General features: G+C 37.2%; 1 pseudogene; it reads left to right on the top strand.

Moving 5' to 3' along the window:
- Positions 1 to 4,775: 4,775 nt before the first annotated feature.
- LOC105079081 (large ribosomal subunit protein eL30 pseudogene) lies at positions 4,776 to 5,121 on the top strand (annotated as a pseudogene).
- The last annotated feature ends 1,635 nt before the right edge of the window (positions 5,122 to 6,756 follow it).

Genomic DNA, 6,756 nt, shown 5'->3' with positions numbered 1-6,756 from the left:
AGTTTGGGCTTCTCTATGCTATATTGCCTCTCACAGAAATAGATGTTCTAAAAATGGGCATTGAGGTACTTCCAGTAATAACCTACTGCTGATTGAGTCTGATCTCCTTGTTGAACAGACATTGTTATACATATGTTTCTCTAACCAAACTTTACTCCAGACAAGTAGCTAATAATTTATTTTCCCTATACTCAAACTCTAGGCTGGAAGAGAGGAAATCAGGAGAAAAGACATAAGTTGCAACCATGTCTAGATACTTGGGTTTTTTAAAACGATGGCTTATTTCTCTATTGGAAAAAAAAACCCAGAAATTGCTGGTTATCCCATACTGCAATATTTTAAAAATATTATGTAATTTTCATGCATATTTTATTTAGCCTTGCTACCACAGATAGGCAGGGGGCTCTTGCAGAGGGAAGATTATACCTTTGTTTTTTTCTGGGATTCTCCTATAAAACTTATCCAGAATTGTGGCTTTTTCAGAAATGAAAACTGAGTAAGTGTAGACATAAGGCAGGCCTTTGGGGAAAGGTAGCTTCTTTTCAGTTAATGCCAACTGCTAAGCCATTTCCAGAGCAAGTATGAGGAGGAAAATATGATACAGTAGCTAAATACATAGTCTGTGAAGCTAGACAGATTTGACCTTGAATCCTGCCTTTATCACATACTAGACAGTTCACCATTTCTGTGTCTCAGCCTCCTTATCTATTAAAGGAGACAAAGTATTCACCTCACAGAGCAGTAGTTAAAATTAAACATGGGAATGCACACACATTTTCAACACAGTGACTGGCACAAAGTGTTCAAAAACATAAGCAAATTAGGTAATATTATTTATCTAAGCAATTACACATGAATCTTCAAGTCTTTCAAATAAGTGTTAATATTATCACCATTTTACAGAAGAGAGAACTGAGGCATACAGGTAAAGTGATTTGCCTAAGGTCACACAACTAGTTAAGGTGAAGAACAGGGATTCAAACCCATAGTATCTGTCTCCCGAAACCATGTACTTGGCAATGAGACTATACTGCTCAGGTTGCAGGTGAACTTCTCTTTCTATAATTCTTCTCACAGGAAATAAGAAATAGCCTCTCTGAAAGTGGAGAAGTTTTGTTGCTTTTTAAAGGGACTCCAGACTTCAACAAATGGATGGAGGTTGTATGTAGGGGAACAGAGGTCTTCACAGGATCTCAAAAGTCTCTGGTGGCTACGTGCTCCCCTTTTCAGAAGGTCCTCTTCTTTTGCTGGCCAAAGCTCATGAACTTGCCTTAACTGTAACCAAACAGGACACTGCTGTCATCATTGGTGACCATCTGATATCTGTAATGGTGTTTGTAACTGCTTAATGTTATAAAGGTTTAAAGGTTTTTCCTCATGCTTTTGCTGACCAGGACTCGGCTGGAGAGGAAGGAGGCCTGGGTGGTCTGCCCAAACCCCTTGTGGTGCTGAGTGTGGGGATCATGTTCAGTGCCCTGCTCTTGCCCCCTAGTCCCCTCCTCTTGACCCTTTGTGGTTTCCTTGTGTCCTGTTGTTTGAGCTGCAGGCTTCAGCCTTCAGTAGGAGATTCCAGGCCTCAGCCTGCTTAAAAGGCTAAAAGCATTTATCAATCTGACTGTAAACTGCACAAGTTTTTCTCTAGAGCTCTTTTCCATGGAGCCCATTCCCATGCATCCTTTGTTGTAGGTTTAAGAATATTAATATAGTCCCAAAGCCAGAGGTGAACTTCATACCCAGCAGAGGGAAGGGGACCCTGCAGCTCCAAAAATAAGAACAACTTTGCAACAATTTGTTACCCTGTATGTGATCTCTATGGAAACAAGCTCCACCCCTTGAACTCTTGAACTTTTATTGTAAAACTGCCTACTTTCTCTCCCCAGCAGGCTCACAGTCTCTGAGACGTTAGCCCACTGAGACCTCTTTTGCCTGGCAAAGAAAGAAAGCTGCCTTTTCTACTTCATCCAAAACTCTGTCCTTGAGTCTCAATTTGGTGAGCAGGGTACGGAGGCTGTGTTTCGGCAACATGACTACTTTCCCTTCACCAGCAAGTAATTTATACATAGCACACACACAACTGCCACTATGTAAATGAAGCTTCCCCAGTCCTGACATGATGCACTAAAATAGTCTTTAAATGTTTTCAGAGACATCAGCTCACTGAAGCAGTCACTGTGTTACAGCAGTTACTTCACCTGATGGGTGATACAGCTTTCAAATTGGAAGACATAATTTTTCAATACTTCAGTTATGACCACATTCTTGCTTCAAAATTAATTTGACTTCTATATGGGATCCAATCTTGGCATGGGTATACTCATTTGAAAATTTAGCAATTAACCAAAACAATACTAAAATATCATCAGTGATTCATCAGTGCATAGGCAATTCAAAAGACATTGCTTTGTGAAGCAAAATGTCTCCATCCTTCATCAGCATGATTGCACTTAAGAAATATTGGTATATGTGCAGCAGTGGTTCAGAGCTGCTACTGGAGATGCATATCTCTATTTCTGGAGTGATCTAACTTTGTTAATAGATGGGTCAAACTATAGACATCTATACTGTGCCTGAATGTAAAGGTCATTCCCTAACACAGGGATTAAGAGACCTTGATCTATAAAGCTCTAGTCACCTTGGGAGCCTTTGATGATATCTTATTAAAAAAAGATGGACACTGCAGGGCTTGCTTGCCATCTTCACCTCTGCTTTAACCAGGACAGCTCTTCATTTATTCTTTGATATATTGAGAACCCTCATAAGATTTCCTTTAAAATAAAAACTAATACTTTGATAAGACAAAATTTGGAAATGATCCTTGTGAATAGAAAAAGAAGTATATGTTGACTATTTTCAGTAAGATTTACTATCTTTGGGGGATGCAGGATACACAGAGTGCAAAGCAACATAGTGTAAGTTTCTAGGGAGGAAAGAATAGTTTTGAGCCCATGTAAGATTGTTGTACAATCAGACAAGGAAGCATAGTTGGTCCCAGGCATTTTATATCTATTATAAAAGTTTCATAAGGGTTAAATTACAGAGGTTGCAAATAGGCAGGACCTCGGACTGCATTTAGCTCTCAGACATACTTTGTTTGGCCTGCATTGAGTTTTAAAAATCAGGACATCCTACTAAAGATTCAGATTTCCAGTTTTCTCTTTAAAAGAGTAGGATATTTCAACACCCTGGCTCTACATGACAAAAAATCAAGCGTAACTAAGCAATAGCAGATCGATTTAAATCAAAGAAGTGTATATTCTCTAGCTCCCCATAGTTCTCACCATTCTTTATTGTTCTTTATTGACTGCTTTACTCATTGGTGCTACCTGTCTGGCTTTATAACCCCTTATTTAAGAACTAGGAACCGAAAGAGAGAAAATCTTCCTACAACTGGTCACTCTGAGACCATCTACCTGGAAAAAGATATTAGATTGAGTTTGAATTGAGGAGCACATTAATAACATGTGGTAAGATCACCAAAAAAAAGTGGTAAATTCAATAATTTAGGTGAACAATACCAAGGAGGCAGTATGAGAAGAAACACTATATAAAGCTGATAAGATCATGGAAAAAAATCCATTCATATGATATATATTCATTGATTACTTATTATGTTCCTCAAAGCAACAGGGAGACAAAAACATATAAGACAGGGTCTCTGCTCTCAAGATGCTCAGTCTAGGGGGGCAAAAAGACAAGAAAATGAACAATCAAAACATAATATAAAAAATGCACTACATAATCAAAATAAGCATAGAATGTTATGGGGGGCACTGAAACAGTGTATAAATCTAGGGGTTTAGGAAAAGTCATTATAATGAAAATTAAGAGTCACTAGATGAGGAATAGATGAAAGAGAAAGGATAATCCAAGTAAAGGAATGATATTTATGAAAATATAGAATTTGAAACATTATGACTTCCCAGTGAAATATGTTTTCTCCCTGTGACTGAAGCAAAGAGCATTTGGGGGAAATGGCTACAGATGAGGTTAGAAGATAAGGCATACATACATACCTACATATATACACACACGTATTCATTCAACAGAAGCTTAAAGGTACCAATCTAGGCACTGGGAATACAACAGAGAACAAGGCAGACGAGGACTTTACCTTCATGAGGTTTACATTCTTAAAGAAAAGGTTGTAATAATGTAAATGATTAACTACATTAGTGTTATGATGAAAAGTTTCTTAAAGTACTATAATAGAATCTAACAAGGGAGCTGGCTTTAGATAAGATGATCTAGAATAACTGATGGATCATAAACTTATATGTCATAATTTTGTATTTTAAAAAAAGAGCTGTAGATTTTGTTCTAAGTGCCACAGACAGCGAAAGAAGAGTTTTAAGGGAGGGTGGAGCTGTAGTATTATCAAATGTGTATTTTAGAAGAATAACCATGGCAACAATGTAAAGGACAGACTGGATGAGGGAAACACTGGAAGTAAGTAGACTAGTTAAGAGACTTGCTGGCAGTGTGGATAAGAGAGGTGATGGCCTCAACTACACTATTTTTGGCAGAGATAAAGAGAAGAGAACAGATAAAGAGTTAAGGACTTGCTAAATGACTGCTGTGAATGAGGGAGAGGAACTTGCAGTAGTCCCAGGTTTCTAATGCTAGTACATCAATATCAAGACATGATTCAAAGCTATGGTCAAGTTGAAGTGAAGATCAGGGAAAGTCAATTTAATTCAGAAATCAGTCTTTCTTGTTCCCTGGCCATCTTGTCGGCTGCTCTTGGTTGGGACTCGTCCCACACCTAAGGCAGGAAGATGGTGGCTGCAAAGAAGATGAAAAAGTCTCTGGAGTCGATCAGCTCTAGACTCCAACTCGTTATGAAAAGTGGAAAGTATGTGCTGGGGTATGAGCAGACTCTGAAAATGATCAGACAAGGCAAAGCAAAACCGGTCATCCTTACCAACAACTGCCCAGCTTTAAGGAAATCTAAAATAGAGTATTATGCCATATTGGCCAAAACTGGTGTCCAATGCTACAGTGGCCATAATATTGAACTGGGCATAGTGTGTGGAAAATACTGGAGTATGCACACTGGCTTTCATTGATCCAGGTGGTTCTGATACCATTAGGAGCATGCCAGAACAAACTGGTGAAAAGTAAACTGTGCACAATTTTTCTTTAATAAAACCATTCAGAGCTTGTTTTAAAAGAGAAAGAAAGAAAGGAAGAAAGGAAGAAAGAAAGGAAGGAAGAAAGGAAGAAAGGAAGAAAGGAAGAAAGAAAGAAAGGAAAAAAAGAAAGGAAGAAAGAAAGAAAGAAAGAAAGAAAGAAAGAAAGAAAGAAAGAAAGAGAGGAGAGTAGATCAAGTCACAGATTCCATCAGTTCAGCTGGTTATAGTGAAAACAGTCTTAATACCTAAGCAATATGAGTTCATTTTGAAGCTCTGCTGTATGCCATAGGCAGGTAAAAATGGCATCTGATATTAGAGAGACAAAGTTGTGACAAAAGACTCATGGAGAAGTCCACTCAAACTTATAAGAAATCTTTAAGGATGGGGGAATTTGGGCAACTAGAGACATAGAAGGTAGTGTGAATTAACAGCACAATGAGAAAGCAGTGCAGAGATGAAAATGACCAATGTATTTTGATGAGATAGTGGCTATAGCAGAATATTAATGTTAGTACAAATAGGAAGAGTGACCTATTACCAACATTATCTACAATTACTAAGAAGAAGAATATTAAAGTACTCTACTTTCAGAAATTTTGCAGAATTTTCTATGTACAAATGCTCTGCCTGCCAACATTTATTCAGCCTTTTCTTACTTATTTTGTTTGTCTCTCTCTATATATGGCATATAGGTTAATTTTCCTGTGAAAATAAAGCTAACTGAGACATGACTAACAGAATATTACCTAACAAAATCCAAATTCTGCCAAATGAAGTACAAGCTAGCTAATATAGGAAATCCCTTTATTATAAATTAATGAACTCATGAGAGAGTTAAGGTTTTAGTGGAGATGAACATTCCAAACAAAATAGGATAAAGTCATCCTATTGAAACTGTACTGGAGGGTTACTTTTTTCTTTCCATCTGCTTAGGCCTCACTAAAAAGTACCATGTGTAAAAAGAAATTGTATATTATAAAAACTACTTCTTTTTAAAAATAATTTTGTCATTCTACATTACATCTTCCTTGTGTGTTCATAGAGAAATATATAGATGATCTAACTTTTGGCAACAACTCTGATATTTGAAAATCATCACTAAAATATCTAACTCTCTTTTGTACCAAGTCTAGAGGCTTCAGACAGAACATGTAAACTTAAGAGAAAAAGAAAAGACAAAATCCCATCAAGTATGTAGACGTGTTTAATGAAGCCCCAGAGTAACCAAAATATGGGCCAGATTGCTCCAAGTTATTGAAGCCAAAGAATTGGGTAGAACCAGAGTCTCTGAGTCTTCTCTCAGAGCTCTCATCTAAGGTTCTCATTTCTCAAGCACTCCCTTGGCTGCTCTGTCTTTACTTCTTATCTGACCTCTCAGATCATGATGACATTCCTTAGACCATTATGTTCTGAAGTTGCATCTACAACTCATATTGACTAACTCTGAAAAAAAAAAAAGGTTTATTTAGTTTAGATAGGGTCTAATTAAGATTAATGTTCTCAGTCTTTCTTGTTCTGCATTTTAGATTCTACTTTTTATATACTAATGTACTTCTACATTTTAGTGACCAATTTTAAAGACTGGTTTGGAATTCAGTGTTCTTAATTAACAAAACGGGAGCCA

This window comes from Camelus bactrianus, chromosome X (assembly GCF_048773025.1).
Source record: "Camelus bactrianus isolate YW-2024 breed Bactrian camel chromosome X, ASM4877302v1, whole genome shotgun sequence".
In the NCBI taxonomy this organism is placed as follows: Eukaryota; Metazoa; Chordata; class Mammalia; order Artiodactyla; family Camelidae; genus Camelus; species Camelus bactrianus.
Note: the sequence above shows the minus strand (reverse complement) of the source record. Positions and strands in the feature narration are given on the sequence as shown.